Here is a 16698-nt window from a genome sequence, read left to right as displayed (position 1 = left end):
TTTTTGGCCTGTGGGAGGAAACCAACGTGTGCACAAGGAGTTATTGATAATCACAATGTAAAAAGCAAGCCTTTTAACCACACTAGAAACACTAATAGTATTGAAGGCCCAGCATTCATGCCAGTTTTTTAGACTAAGATCATCTTATGTTGAGAAAGGACGGAGTTGTAGCTGTTTTGGTCAAACACAGAGATCTACAATGTCACACATTATCACACAGTGTTGCAAAATGTGCTACAGCATATATGTCTGAATGACTCTTAGCTACTACCACGCACAGTTTTAGCTCAACACCTGTAAAACTGACTGATTATTGCCACTTTCTGGTGGCTAAGGTTGCTTAGCTGTGGTAGCCATCTTGAATCAGGTTGACATCAAAAGCTAATCAGTTGTAGATGTGAGTCTAATGACTATTTTCTGAAGGTCTTGTTAAAATTCATGCAGTGGCTCATGAGATATTTCGATAACAGACAAGCAAACACACACACACGCGCGGGCAAAACATTCTTGCCTGCGTTTTTACCAGCGGGTGATAACCAGTGACACATTTCTCCACACCTTCAATAAGTCTTAGACTAAACCTGTGTGTGTAGATATGATGTGTGTGTATGTTAATCATGCTCGGCTGCGTGTGTGTGGGCTGCTGGGAGCGTGCGACGTCTGCGGATAGCAAGACACAGTCGGTACCAGACCAGAGCGAGGAGGCCCCAAACACGCGGCGAAGCAGGGGGTGGGGTTGCGAGACCGAGACAGGAAGGAAGGACCCGGGGGCCTTTCCACGGCACTGGGCAGGATGTGAAGGTCATGTCGCTAAGCATCACATCATCTGGGCCGCTGGCCTGGGCGGGGTGTGTGTGTGTGTGTTTTTAAAGAATGGTATCATGAAATGCTCTCGAGGCATCTCAGTCTTTGTTCGTTTGCATCAGAGTGGACGAAACCCCCTGAGCAGGAGGTTCTCAGTGTCTGCCACTTTTTTTTTTTCAAGTTTATTCAGGTGTTTTGGTTTTAAAACAATAAATCTGGGACTCTGCAGTCAGCCTGACTCCATGTACTTCCAGATCATGTGAAGTATTTATGCATTGTTGCTCTCTGGTCCAGGAGTGCTTCCTCTGTTACTGTGGTTATCTTACAGTCTTTTGACTTTACTGGCAAAAAAAAGTTTGTAATAGTAAGAAGGACATAAAAAAATGAAAGAGAAAATGGACCCTGCAGGAAGAAATGTGATTATAATCCTTCAGATCTACATTAACATGGATCTATAACTGAACTAGATTATTTATATACATATTTGACACTAAACTATATTTTTAGTTCTGTTCTGATGCATTTCATGTCAATTACAAATCCAAAGAAGCTTGTGGACTGTGTTGCAGCGGCTGAATGCAAAATCTCTTTACATGATTTACATTTTCCTGCAGAAACCGAGCTTTTATTTGGCTCAATTAACAAACAAAAGCCAACAAAGAAATTTCCTGAAACCTTCAGCTATTTGTTTTTCTTTACTGATCACCAAGGAGCGGCTTTATTCGCTGCATTGCTGACATGGAGGATTTGCTGTGTTCTTGGATTTTATCAAAGAAGATTTTTATTTGCTCTTCTTTCCTTGCCGTGAACAGAGTTTTTATATCAAATACAAAAACGATATTAAAGACAAGCTTTTTGATTTGTTCCTAAAAATCACAATTCTTAAAGGTAGAGCTTGGATCTTTTAAAGCAGGGTTCAGTGAAAAATGTCATGAAAAGTTAATATCTGACTCCAGTTTGGAGAAACAGAGATTAGTTTTGACCAAATTAATGAGCTAATGGCTAATTCAAAAGGGACAAAACCGTAGTGAATTGCAGCTTCAGACTTATGCAAATGCTGGTTTTGAAACCTTTACACTACCATCAGTTTCACATTGATTATTCTGGTTGAAATGTTATGATTATCCTGCAACAAGTGGGTAGAAAGGGTATGGTGAGCTGTTGTTTATTTGCAAAAACTGACAGCAGAGAAAAGGTTTGGAAAACCGAGTTCACATGAACAGTGATTGCATTTTTTAGACTGAAGTTTTCTGTTTTTAGGACAGCAGCAAATCTACTTTGGTCTTGGCCCTGCTCAGACTTGTCATTATCTTGTTAAGCCAGTCAGAATTAAACTCTATTTTTCCAAAATGAGGCTGTTCAAAGAGCGGTCTATGACAGACAGGTTAATCATTTCCACAGAACCTTACTTCAAAAGATCTGAAATATTTAAGTTCATTTCACAGGGTTTCTGTGCATAAAATAAATCAGTATAAGATGGAGCCTTAGCGGGCAAAACAAAACCCCAAATGACCCAAAATCCAACAACAACAATGAGCATTTTGAACGAGACAAATCCGAAGAGAAAAGTCATCCAACACTGCAGTTTGCAGTTCTCAAGTGCGTTTCGACCCATTTTCAGCTTAATATTTGTTTTTACAAAGTGTGTTATTTCTGGTGAAAGAATAATGTGACACCAAGCATTAAAGGTGTGCAATTATGTTTCATCTGAGGAGCGCAGGCAAGAAGACCCCCAAGAAAAAAAAACATGTCCAGGCAGGCAGAAACTGTCTTGGTGGTATATTTGAATCATTTGGGGCTTACAAGCAGGAAGGCAGCTAAGCAGGAACTGGATGACAAAAATCAACCAACAACAGAAGAAGAAGAAGAAAAAAAAAAAGGGTGCGTGACAGGCATGAAACAAGAGGAAGTTAGCAGGTATAAATACGGCGTGGATTAACGGTGGAACCGGAAAAAGGTGATGTGGGTGTGTGAGTCAGAGGACTGAGCACAGTCTGAGGATATCTGGTGGGTGGAAGGGTGGAAATGAAAACACGGTTCAGGCAGGAACTGTAAGACACGTACAAAACCAGATCTTTTCCCACCTGAAGAGCTCTCTCTCTCTCTCTCTCTCTCTGCAGAAGTGATGGAGACCCAAAACTGAGCGAGAGAGTGAAAAGCGAGTTCTAAATAAAGAAGGTGGCAGGAGGTGGACGCTGCTCTCACCGCTGAATTTGAGCGGGATGCGCCGGTTGTTGCTCCAGATCGGTTTTCGTCACGACATGCACTGACACGTAAACGTGGAGGAAAAGAAGCTTAAAAAAAATGCTGCTTCAAATCAAAGAGATGCAAGAATTCTTGATGCTGAAATGACATAAAAAATAAAAACAAAAATATGTTAGTACATTTGAAAACACTGACAGCTGACAGTATAAGGATTAATAAAATTAACACTTACCTTTCAATCATGCAAGTGATTGAACTAACCATAAAAAAGGACATGAGTGAAAAATAAAACATTAAGCCACTAATACTGTGATAAGATCAGGCTTGCTGTTCTTTCAAACAATAGAAACAGACTCACTGCAGCCTTTAAAGGTGTATTTCTTTTCACTAACAACTGGACAATTGTTGAGCTGTGTGACACTGAAGTCAACTACGAGAGTGACAAACTTTGTTTCACTAGAAGGGACCACGCTACAACAAAGTAAGTTTGATAAAGTTAAAGAAGTGAGGATGAGAGATTAAGTCCATCTGAAGGCTGGAGGTGAGGAAGAAGGAGGCTCTGCCCATATTACAACACGGGCCTCTGTGTTTGAGTTTTAGAGGCGCAGAGGTAAAAGCAGAGAGGGAGTTTTCCCGCTCATTGTCTTATCAGAACTTGTGACGTCGAGGAGGATCTAAAACGGCCGCCAAAACGGAAGCAATGTCAATGTCAAGAAGCAGATATGGCGTCTTTGAAATGATGTAGGTCTTCAGCTACACACTAGATCTTCCTAACATTCAGCTCACTTGTGTAAAATCATGTCAACTACATGAAATGAACACGACAAAAACCGAACAAGACAGTGGAGAGCCAGAAGTCAGCAGGGAAGATGAAGTTATGAAAATGTGGACTGGACAGATAGATTGTCACCATACAGGCCTGTAAGCCACGATTGTAACATTCTGTCTTTATAAAATATAGTAACGATACTAGTGTAAAAGTAAAACATGGCTGACAATTAAGAACAACACAATAATATGTTGGAGGATCCAGATTGGACCATGTGGAAATAGGTTTTGAAGGTAGGTTTTCTTGATAAGTAGGTTTTCTCAATTGTAGGGTTACTTACCTACGGAAGGATCTTCCAGGTGTTTTTTATTGGTGCAGTTATAACACGCACACCACTCAGGAATTCTGCTACAACAAGTCGACTCATTCCCATTTTGATAATGCCGCGGATTGTCCATTGAGTCACACGATCACATGACGAGTGCTCCCTCTCTGCTTTTACCTCTATGGGTAGAGCAGGATGTTGTGCTCTGTTGAATAAAATATGTGAACAATGTGCTTAGAGCCTGGTTCACTGAGCACAACCCCTTTTTTAAATAATTGATCGGTTAAATACATAGCTATAAGTTGCCTGAGTTGATCGAAAGCCTCTTGAATCAAATTCAGTCTGATTTTCCCTTTTCTTGTTTGGTGAAAAATTGGAGATGCGACACACAGCTCTATTAATGACCTTCTTCTTTTTTCAAACCCCAACCTCAGTGTAGTTTCTTGCTCTTGACAGCTACAACACTGGATCAAATCAATAAGAGGAGATGAAATTTATTGTGCATACTGAGCGACAGGTTGTACTGACCAGACCAGAATATTTCAGAAACCTCTACAGCAAGAGAGAGAGAGAGGGGGAATGAGAGGCAGGATGTGTGGGAAAAAAAAGAGAATGAAATGATTTAAAAATAAATAAATAAAAAAAAATCATTTGGCTGTAGAGCCAAAGGAATCTTAGCCTAATTTGCTTGCTTGAAATTACCTCAAAACTTTCCATTAAAGTTCCCTGTGAGTGGAAGGAAAACGTTTGGATTGGTGTGTGTGTGTGTGTGTGTGTGTGTGTGTGTGTGTGAACCTGTCAGTGATCATCAAGTCTCCTCTCCACCAGTTCAATAAATAACCATTCTGAAAAAAAAAAAAAAATGCTCACTTTACTCACAGGTCAATTTCCCCTGCAGTCAGACAGAGAGGAGTCCCCGGGGAGAAGGGAATGAGGCGAGGCGTACGAGCTGCTTTTTCAGACTACAGAGAGAGAGAGAGGGGCTGGGGAGGGAGCAGTGCCGCGTGACTCGCCGCACACAGAATATTCCTCCACCGTACCTAAGAGCTGCCTGATGCTGCGACTCTCGGTGTGACATATGTTTTGTTTCCCCCCAAAAAAAACCACGAACCCCGGCTCAGGCCGACTGCGGTACGATATGCCACCGCGTCAAATTAAAAAACACAATCACTGCTGCTGATTGACCTGTCATGTAGCTGCAAAACAAACTGACGACAATTCTGATAATGGCGTGTTCTGCTAATCAGCACAAAACCGTGGTTGTTCTTGTTTTTAAATCGCTCGCTGCCATAAAGGCTGGGCGAGGATGTAGATCTGAATGAAACTCTCAGCAAATAATCATTGGATGTACATCTACAAGCAGTTAACTTGATTCAATTCTTAGCAGACACAAAACTGCTCTCACTCAGCTGTTTTTACAGATATAGAGCTAAAAATGGTAGTACCTGGGCTTCATCTCCAACACATAGTCTGAGCACTAACAGATTATGCGAGATCTTCGTTTAAGACCTTGGCATTACCTCTTGGAGTCAGTCCAGGCCAAAAAGAATCTCTTTGGATAATCAGTGGATGTTCTTCTGCAGCTGCTAAACATTTGGAGTCAGCCTGATTCAAGATGGCTGCCACAGCTACTTGAGCTTAGCATATACTAGAATGATATGCATTCTTCCAAGGAAATGCTAGTTTCACTTGTTTCAGTGAACACAGTGCTCCGTGTTCAGCTCAGTCAGAAATCCTCCTAAACGATAGAAGAGTTGTCTTAATATAATAAATATGATTTTACACAGTAAGATACATTAGGTCTAAACATATCACTGAGTTAAAATGAGCAATTCAACATTAGCAACATATTCTTTTTTCCCATATAAGAAATAATTACAGTAGCTGAATTCCTTCTTGAAGCCAAACTGTGTCAGCTGCACACTCGCACGTCTTGTCTTACCTGCAGCCCACTGGCTTATCATAGCTTCCAGCTGATCAGCAGCGTTTGCTTTCAGCATGTCTGTCAGGTCGGTTGCTGCTTATCAAAAGCAGCAGAGATTCAAGGCGAAATGATCGCCGGCCGCTCTACAACATTATTGGCGAGAGGAAAAGGTCAAAGGCTGGATGAGAATATATCCTGCGGTGCAGCGTGCCCTAACACCTGATGGGTGATGACAGCTGTGTGTGGAAGCAGGCGGAGGGCAGTAAAACAGAGGTGGGTTCACCTGAAGGTAGAGGCTGGGGTCCCAACACTCCCACAGGGATCAGCGCCTCACTGCGACGACAAATACCACAATTTGTTTTAAAAAGCATGCGCCTGTGTGTTTGTGTGAGTGTGTGAGAAATCTGATTACTGTATTTAATATTCATGAGCGTGGACAGTATTTCATTTTGAAATTTATTTGGGTTTTGATTGGGCTAAACTGGTAGCATAATAAGTCCACATAGGTGGCAAAATACAGGAAAGTCATGTAAAAATATAAAAATGGAAGAAAAATCCCTTCGCAAATACATTAAAAATAAAACTAATGCAGCTTATATAACATGGAAAATAAGAGATTTATAAAAAGATCTGAAAAAAAGAGAAAAACCCTACATTTGTTATATACAGTAAATAGAAGTCCACTCTTTTTCAGTTCTATGGTTTTACGTATCAAGTGTATAAAAACACACAACAGATTCCACCCTCTCATTATTTACTAAATTAAACCAGGCTAAAATGGAAAATCTGTGTGTGGGAAGACCTAGGTGTTCCTTTGCTGCTTCCATTAGATCAGCAAATGACATCAGAATGAACCACAAGACTTCTGGGTCTATGTTCTTTGGACAGGTGAGACCAATGTAGAGATATTTACCCATAATGCACAAGGTCACGTTCGGTGAAACCAAACAGAAATCAGCAGAAACACCTCACACCGACTGTCAGCACGGTGGCGGAGGGGTGATGATTTGCAGCCACAGGAACCGCGGCTCCCTGCAGCCGTTGAGCTGACAAACTCCTCCGTTGGCCAAAGGGTTCCAGAGTCAAATGTGTGGCCGTCTGTCTGACGGCTGAAGACAGGACCGAACTGGGTCATGATGCAACAATCCCAAACACAGCGGCTGATCTACAACAGAACGGGTGAAAAGGCAAAGAATCAGTGGTCCAGAGGAAGTCCAAAACCTCAACCTGACGGAAACGCTGTGGTGGAGAGCTCTGCTGAAACAAATGAACTGAAGCACGTTGTAGAGAAGAGTGGAACAAATTTCTTCCTCAACTACATGAGAGACCAATAGTCACACAGAAAACTACAACTTCAAGATATTGGTGCTCAAGGTAGTTCAAAAAAACTACCTAATCAAGGGACATACTTGTTTTTTTGTGTTTTTTACTTACAGCTTTTTCATTTTGGCTTTATTTTTGTCTAATAAAGAATGCCATCTGGTGTGTGTTCTTTGTACACTTGAGGACAGATTTGAACATTTTAAGTCGTGGTAAAGACCAGATCAGACAGCTGTTGTCTTTAATTTGGTTAGCTGAGTCAGAGGAGGTTAGAAACGCGATTGCAGAAGTACAGATGAGGAGTTTATCGCAGCAAGAAAACAACATTCAGCAGTTTCAGCAGTTTAGGGACAGAGCTTCTCATCGTCAAATCTGAAATATTTGTGTACGATCCAAACGTTACAGAGAAAAGATTTCACTGTTTTGTTATTTAATTACAACATTTCACAAACTGCGAACTGCTATGTTTTTTTTTTTTTTTAAGGAATGCTGGTGGAAGCAAACTGAAACACACACACACACATATATATATAAAACAGCTTGTTTCTCCGTCCCCGTGTTGTCGTTCCATCAGAAAGCTACATGTGCTTTTCAGGGCCGAGCGGGCAGGCCAAAGTTCGCACATTAGTGTATAACCTTCGCTGGCTGACAACGTGAGAGCGAGGCACACAGGCTGCAGGGAAAATTGTTGCTTATAGATCTGCAGCCAGTGTGGGTAAAACTCTGACACAAAGGCACACACACACATCCAGCCACACAAAAAAAACATTTTTAGCACCTGCTTTTCAAAGCCCCTCAAAAATCACACGAGCAGAGTGACACACGAGCACGCGCCGGCACAAACGCACAGATAATGTGCCTTGATAACATTATGAATGGATGAGTGAGCAGCTCCATAGAACAGTGATTACTGGCTGCAGTGTGTGAAAGGAAATAGATTAGTCACTGTCTGAGCTCCCTCCCTTTTAATAACACAACATATAACACTCCTTCATGCTGTCTGAGTGGAAAAATAAAGTCAAAATTTAATGTTAGGCTCCGAGGGAAGCGCTTTTTAATAGAGAGAGCGGCGCACAAAGAGAAAATAATACCAACAACTGTGATATCCTTTTCATCTTCGCTTTAGATTATCAAACAAATCAAAAGTACATTTTAAAAACATCTCCATCTCGATAAAAGCCATAAAGGCTGTAATCGCGGTCGCATTTATACCAACTTCTCTTTTATGCATCTTTCTTATGGTTTTCTATGAACATATGTCATAAACAGAAAGAATTTCACACACAGAAAAAGAAAAAAATAAACATTTCTGCAAAAATACACCGAAAAAAGTAAAAAGTAAAAAAACGACTGCAGCAGTCAACTTTTCTTAAAGCAATAATTCAGATTTTTTATTTATTTTTTTTTTTTTGTAGTGGGGTGCTGTGCAAAGGTTAGGAACAACTGAAATCTTTTCTTCCAACCCTAAGAAAAGTGAGCTGCTGCCATTTTAAAACAACTCTACAATTTCTCATAGTGGTTTGTGTGAATGCCGTTTTATAAACTTTTACATCGTTGTCAGTTTCTCATTGCAAGGTTATTATAGCCCGCCGTGTCTGCGTGTTGTCTGTTAGCAAAATATCTCACGAACCACCAGACAGCCTTTAATAAAACTCTTAGACAGTAATCATTGGATGGACCTCCACAACTCAATAACTTTTGGAGTCACCAACTTTAAAGATGGCTGCCACAGCTAAGCACAAAAATTGTCCACTTTACAGGTGTTCAGGTCAAATTTAGCGAGGTAGTATCTGAGAGCTTGTATAATACAAAACTGACAACAATGTTAAGGTTTATACAATAAGTGCCATGAGAACCTCCACACATTTTGAGACTGGAGATGTTTAAATATTGGCAGCAAACCACTTTAGTCCCAGACGCAATCTGACTGGTTCTTAGCTCGTCTTAGCTATTTCCTTTAAAGAGCTATCTGCAGCAGGTAAGATATTAATTCTTCCACAGAACCTCATTTCAAAAAATCCTGAACTATGCCTTTAAGAGCGCTGAAATACTGGAAGAGAGGTGGCCGAATGGAAACTGGACTTTGCCTCAGGTGTGGCTCCCTCCCATAACAGGTGCATTATGGGCAGGCAGGAGTTGAACCCTGCCCTGGAGCAACTTAGGATTTTTTTTTTTGTCTTCCGGAATTGGTCGATAGACAGACGGACACGTGGACGGGCAGATAACAAGCAGGGGGAGGAGGGGGGAGGCCTCCAGCTGTCTGCTGTGATCACATTCATATAAGAGCCACAGCAGCTCCAATCCAAAAAAAAATCCATTCTCACGCAGTCCGAGAACAATCAGCATCACTGATTTATTGATGGGCGCACTTCTGATCCCTAAACGAGCGATGGCGAAGTTGGTAATGAGTTTGCCGTCTTTTTCTCCCACAGAAAACCCAAAGGTTTGAGCGCGGCGCCTCGGATGACAAGTCGTCGCACAGACAACCCACACACACACACAATGAGGTGCCAGAGAAACAACAAAGGGTCTTGTTTATTAAAGGAGCTTGTGAAGTGACAAATGAAGCATGAAATGAGTATCACACACACAATACAGACATACCAGGAACTGTACGGCACCAGCTCAGAGGAAAAGAGGGGGAGCGACCTGTGTTACGCTGTGAAAACGCTCACAAACATAAAGATAAAAAGGATCAATTTCATGGCTGCTGATAGTAAACAGAACATAGAGGAATTTGTACAACAGTCTGGGCGACCCACTTTATTTGGGCTGTAAGGTGATCCGTGTGCCACTCACTCACTCACTCGGTCCTGGGGGGGCTTTTAGGGTCTTGCAGAGCTGCTGACAGAGCTCTGAGTTATGATCTGCATTTTTTTTTTCAGAGAAAAACTCAGTTTAAAAAGAAAAAAAAAACTGTGGAAAACATAACTAGGGATTTCAGATAAATAAGTTGCAGTATTTCCTTTAAATTAAGTTTCAATTTTTTTTTTTCATGTTGCACAAGCTGTGATGAATTCGTGACATGTCTGCACCGCTGATACCACCGGGAGGAAACATAACGGGGCAGGAGAAGGGTAAAACAAAACCTCAGTTTTAGTTTCGCACCATCAGAAAGTCAATTTACCGTCGGTGGTTTTGCAGTATGTGGGCCCAGTCAACAGTGATCCAAGAGATGGGACTTTTTGTGGTGGTGGTCAGCGGAGGAAAACGGTAGAGGAAGTCTGCACGCGACATGATCAGGATGGATGGGAAGCACCAAACACCTTAAAGCGACAGCTCAAATCGTTTAAAGTGCGGGTTTGTGGAAAGATTGCGAACATTTAGTATCTTACCTGTTGTAGATAGCTCTTTGAACGACCTCAGATTCTAGCAGAAACACTTTCTACAAACAGGTAAGATGCTAAACGTTCCCTAACTACATTTTAGAATATCTGAACTATGCCTTTAAGAATATGCTGATCTGAAAGCACATTTGGGCATTCCGACATCTGAGCTGCCAGGAATGACTGGTTTCTGTCAGGTGACATCTTTATGGTCAGTAAAAAAGATCAATTTGGCCAGCAAAATAAAGATTTCCTGATTTACCCTAATTTAGCTCCAGTAACAGCACGGGGTGCTTCTGAAATCCCTTTTCACTGCAAATAAAAAATGGAAGTCAGACCTTGTTATCTAATCAGAAGCAAATTACAAGTCATCTATTTGTTGTGTACCGTTATACAAGAAAGACTCCAGCAGTTCTGCGAGTGTGGACCCCGTAGAAATCCTGCCAGGCAGCGACAAGAGAAGCTCCCTTTGAGGATCAGTGAACTGAGAGAGGAGGCAGTGCTGTGCTGCAAGAACACAGGTGTGACACGCCAGCAGAGTGTAATGCTGCCATCTATAGGTTATGGCTACATCTAAGCTTCTGATCTTGTTCCAGCAGACAACACACACGCTTTCTCCCTCTGTCAATCAAAATGACTGTAAAGTTATATTACTAGTAGTTGAAACTTCCACAGTCGGATAAAACCAAACAACTACAAATTAGCCTGTTTTACTTCCTCACATTTGCTGCCTGTTATTGACTTTTCTAATAAACTAAAGGTTTGAACTTGCCCCAAAATTTAAATATAATGTGGCACTGGCAGAAATAATTTCAAAATAAGCTAGAGTTGAAACCATATTTGGTTGTACATTTGCCTTGTTCAGACTCCAGCAGACTTGAGTACTTTTTATTATAAGCTTACCATGTTTTTAGATAAGTTCCTCTTCATTTAATGTTGCATTACATCATGATTGTTTTGTAATTGTTTCACAAAATTGTGGCTGCAACACAAATTTAAACATGAGCAATAAGCTGACCTAACATACTCCAACTCAACCTAACCCAACCCAAATCCCAACCTAACATAACCCAAGCTAGAGCATAAGCCTAAATAATTGTATCTAACCCAACTAATCCTAAAACAACATCATTTACCCTTACACAACCTAAACTAATCTAGTCCAAGTCAACCTAACCCAACATAGTTCAACCCAACTCAACTCAGCCTAACCTAACCCATGTCAACCCAATTTAACTTTACACTGACAGGTTTTGTTAGGAGAGGATTTCGACTGGCACAAGGAAGTAAAAAAAAAACGAATTTATTAATAAAGAAAAAAAAAGGCTGTCGTGGGAACAAAGCAAACAAAAGAAAAACTTACAAACATGAACTTCAGTGAACTGTGAGGCAACACAAGAAAAGAAATGAGAGAGAGAGAGAAAAAAAAACCCTCAGACAGTACATTTCTGCAGCAACAACCCAGTGAGTGCATGAAGCTGAGGAACAGGTTATATGGACTGAGGCTGATGAGGAAGTGGACACAGGTGACTGATTACTAATTAGGAACAGGTGCAGATGGGTGAGGCAGGCTGACATGGAAAACTACTGACTGAGAGTGAGAAATGGCGCAGGGAGCAAAGCTACACAACCTAACAGGGAACAGACAAAACACATGGATCACAAGAAATAAAACAGAAACGCGACAGAAAACAATAAACCTAAAACAAAAGATTACTCAACAATAAACTCAAATCTTAACATACACAACAACCAAATCTAACTGAACCAGCCTAACCTAACCTAACCTAACCTAACCTAGTTCATCCCAACCAATACAATTTAACGTTACCTAACATAATCTACCCTAACCAAACCTAACTCGATCATTCGCTCCGGGTTTCTGTGTAGGATAGTGTGGCAGCCATTTTAATTAGTCATTCTCTGTAATGTTCAAAAGTAAATATTATCTTTCTGCCTTCACCAGAAATTGATCACCTCATCAAAAGAGTCTAATATCCAGCTAAACACAGAGCTTATTAAAACATTATATAGCACCTGCAGCTCATCACCCCCCTCCCCCTTTGAATAAAAGTTGTCCAAACATGACCTTTGGGCTGTTGCTGATTGGCACCCGGTTGCTCTCTTGGTGCTGTCCAGCTTCCTAACTGGCAGGCTCGCAGCCAGCAGGTAAAAAGGAGGAGGTCTCGTTCGATGAGAGGTCCCTCACCTTGTCACTTACACCTGGCCCCTGCGCGCACAAACGCCGCGAACGCTTGAACGCTCACACGACACCCGAAGACCCCCCCGTGGACTCGCGGACATCACGTACCGCCGGGATGCGTGCACGAGCGCGGCTAAATATCAATTTCCTCCCGGAGGCAGAAGAGAAAACAGCCCCGCGTGCTCATCGTAAGTCTGCCTGGTGACTGATAACAGAAGGGAGGACAGCTAATGGGAAGTTTGAGGTAAACTCACGCTGCCGGTGGGAAAGAAAAACGGTTCATTTAGGCTCTCTTTACCCTTTAATTTACCCTCTTTCTAAGTGCTGATCACAAGCAAAGAGATCAGAAACAAAGCAGCTGATTGGACGCGTTAGACACTTGTTTATTTTTCAGGGCTTTCAGACTTTTCCAGACTTTGAAACACAATATCACTCGTGCACATGCTGGGTGGCATCTTCAACATGCAACGCTGCTTTTGTCCCACCAATACAAAGGCCTGTGCCTGTCCACAGTTAATCAAAGCTTCTGTTGACACAGGAAGTCTATTGGAGAACATCATGATAGAGGCGCTTGGTGTGTGTGTGTGTGAGAGTGTGTGTTGACGGGGTGATCCACTTGCACTCACATTGCATTTCCTCTCTTTGTGTGACAGACAAAGCAGATAGCTCCCCGTCTATCTGGGAAGATAGGATCACGATACAAACAGCAGCCAGCCATTATTGACACCGCGTTCGTGTGAGCGCATGGACGACACACCGAGAGAGCAAGAAGAAAGAGGAGCGGGCACATTAGAGGCCTTTGAAACATTGCAGAAAGTGTTACCGGCCAGCCGGGCCCGTTCCTTCCTCCTGTTGTTGCGGCACGCCACAAGAAAAGAGCCGCGCTCGCTGCTTTTACTGATCGCGAACAGGGAAAAACTTCCCGAGTAAACAGCTAAAAGAACTTCAAAACACTGCGTTCGAGTAAGTGAAAATCGTCTGCCGGGTGAAGCTGCACGGCTCACCTGAAGCAGAAGTTTTCAGGGGAACTTTGAGTCTGATTCAAGATCCTGCAAACCGAATGGTTAGAAAAGTTTAACAAGTTTCTACAATCAAAGAAATGCTTCAATCTTTTACTCTCCTAATTTCTTTTAACTTACACAAACAGAAACCAAGATAATCCTTTGTGCTCAGAGGTTTTACTGGCCAACTTTACTGTATCCAAAAAAAATAAACAAATTAAGAGGTTCTTGCCAACATGACACTCAAAAGTCAGCCAAGAAAGATGGAAAAGTTAACAGATTATGCGATAAACACTTCTGTGAAAATAGTGCCAGTTGAGGCTTTCAGGATTGATTTTAAAAGAAGCACCCACTGAAGGCGAAGTCTCTCCAAGCGTGGGCGTCAGCTTGCCACTTTGCGTCCAACTCTTTTCAGAGGATCATTGATTAGTTAAAAAAAAAAGACCCGAATCACTATTACGATGAAGAAAAAAGAGAATGGCAGAAAGAGGAAGCCATTCTGCAGAGAAACACTGCTGAGCTCTCGGAGCAGGTTGCAGATTTACAGAAACTCAGTAATGGGTTCTGTGGTCAGACTCATCTCAGGTTGGACAGGACAAAAACAAAAAACAGAGGCGTCAATGTTCTTTGTGCTAAAGATTAGAAAGATCAATGAAAGGTACAAACGTCCGCGATGCTGTGGTGCTGCATCGGTGCCTGGTGCCACGAGTGCCACCATCAAGGTGTCATATGTGTATTTTCTTGCAGGACATCATCAATCCTCCTTCTGCACAACCCACAACTTAACTTCTTAGACACTGTTAAAAAACACGACTTGAAAGGAGGTTGTGTCTGAAGACGAATCAACAGTCAACAGGCAAACTACAGCAAAAGACATTAAAAGATTTGAGAATAAAAACTGTGGAACTGGTCTGCTGACACATTTGACTCTTGCTGAAGTTGTACACCACGTCATGAAGGGGTGACAACAAACACCAAGAGGCTCAAATACTGGATTTATTCTGCAGAGGAGCTCTGTAAATGTATATCTACATGTTCTACTATGTTGACGGAGAGTCTCGGGAATAATCTAGAATACGAACAAACCTTTGATGTCCTGTAGTTTTATTCGGGTATAAAAGGGCACAAGCCATCATTAGAAACGATAAATCTGTCTACTGTGGCTTCTGTCTACATTTTCATTGAAAAAACCAAAACACAAAACAAAACCAAACATCCATTGTCCTCTTGGTGATGTTTCCTTGTGCCAACTTTACACCAAGCGGCATTTCACTTGTGTGGAATGTCGTCTCCAAAGGCTCTGCTCTGAATGAACATCTGGCTATGATTGATGCAAATGAATACCTTCTACCAAACAATTTCCCCAACATTACCTTTAAAAAAAAAAACTTTGGTGATCAGCTGGACAGTTCACAACAACACCCACAGCAAATCGAGCTCAGACTAGCACACAGCAATGAAACCAAGTATTTTCCATCAAATTCTTACTTTTCTTTTGCTGTAGTTTGGCCATTAGCTGTCGGTCCATCGTTTAGTCACAGCCTCCTTGCCAGTCAGGTGTTAAACAGGCCCTGGTTTATTAAAAATGCTCGTCCAGCAGCACTCACTTTGTAATTCCTCCTCCAACCCTGTGCTTCGTCACGGGTCCAGTCCTTTGTGTTTTTAGATGCTAACTGTAGGAGCTGTTGCTTATATCAGCTGATATGAAGTTTAGTTTAGTTTTGTTGGTTTTAATTAGAAAACTAAAAGTCCCAACATCCCGCTGGAAACAAAAAGAACAAAAAGAAGTCGGACTTTGCACTCGACGTGTAGCATCATTTGCTCATTTCTTTTGAAGGTAGGAGAAATATGTTGTTTTCATAATCATTTTCAAGTATCGGCAAAGCAAAAAGCTACTTTAAAGAGGAAAAAAATGCAATTTTGCTACATTTGTAAATGTGCCAGTGTAACATGATTTGAAATTAAACTTTCCCTTCATATCTGAACTGGTCATTTCCTTAAATATCTTCAAACGTTTGGGAGGCCAAGACAAAGTGACACGATTCTTGAGTCTTTTTTGACCTCGGGCACCCAAATATACACTCTCAAACGCAGAAGAAAGCGATTCTTTTTGCACATTTTTAAGGGCAGTTCTTTAAGGATAGTTCTGATGGCATAATATCACAATATCACACCTCGCCATAAGCTGGTGACATGACGATGGCAGCAAAATCTTTCTTCTACCCAAAAGCTGCTCTCAAATCCTGCGCACATCCTTCCAATAAAGACATGTAGAATCTACGTTAGCCCCGACTGCTGGCACAAAATAAGTGTGCAGGCTCTAAATACAGAAGAATGAGGCATCAAAGTCTGGGGCTGAGGAGGGTGGTAATAATAAGAAGAGGGTGAGCGGCGGGAGTGAAGGGAACATGAACAATAGTTTCCAGAGGAAAAGAAAGTGAGGAAAGGAAAGGAAAGATTAGGCTGGTGGCTCATCCCAGCTACTAGGAAAGGATTAAGCAACGCTCCACTGTTTTGGTGACACATGCACATACGCAGGCATGATCCAGCTTTTGGGTGTGTGTGCACCCTTTCAGTCAGTCACCCCCCGAGACCTCCACACACACATCCAGGCATGTGCTGAGTGGGGTTAAGGAGCTACGTTGCCCTCTGAGCCGGTCTTACTTGGCTGTAATGACTTTAGAGGATGCTGAATTCTCTTTATCCACCAGTGTAATATAATAAAGCAGGGAGGAGGGAGTTATCGTCTTTAGGCTGCACTCAGTCCCCCCCAACACCGCCACCGCCACCTTTCTTTTGACTCCTACCACCCTCATCCCTG

At 41.9% G+C, this 16698-nt stretch overlaps 1 long non-coding RNA gene across 1 annotated transcript; it reads right to left on the bottom strand.

Moving 5' to 3' along the window:
* Positions 1–1613: 1613 nt before the first annotated feature.
* LOC112450738 lies at positions 1614–5555 on the bottom strand. Its single transcript, XR_003039417.2, has 3 exons — positions 4983–5555; positions 2889–3147; positions 1614–2808 (listed from the first exon to the last, which is right to left on the bottom strand). It is a non-coding gene; the product is annotated as an uncharacterized LOC112450738 (long non-coding RNA).
* Between the last annotated feature and the right edge of the window lie 11143 nt (positions 5556–16698).

The sequence above is a fragment of the Kryptolebias marmoratus genome, linkage group LG4, assembly GCF_001649575.2.
Source record: "Kryptolebias marmoratus isolate JLee-2015 linkage group LG4, ASM164957v2, whole genome shotgun sequence".
NCBI classification, from domain to species: domain Eukaryota; kingdom Metazoa; phylum Chordata; class Actinopteri; order Cyprinodontiformes; family Rivulidae; genus Kryptolebias; species Kryptolebias marmoratus.
This window is presented reverse-complemented; position numbering and strand designations above follow the sequence as displayed.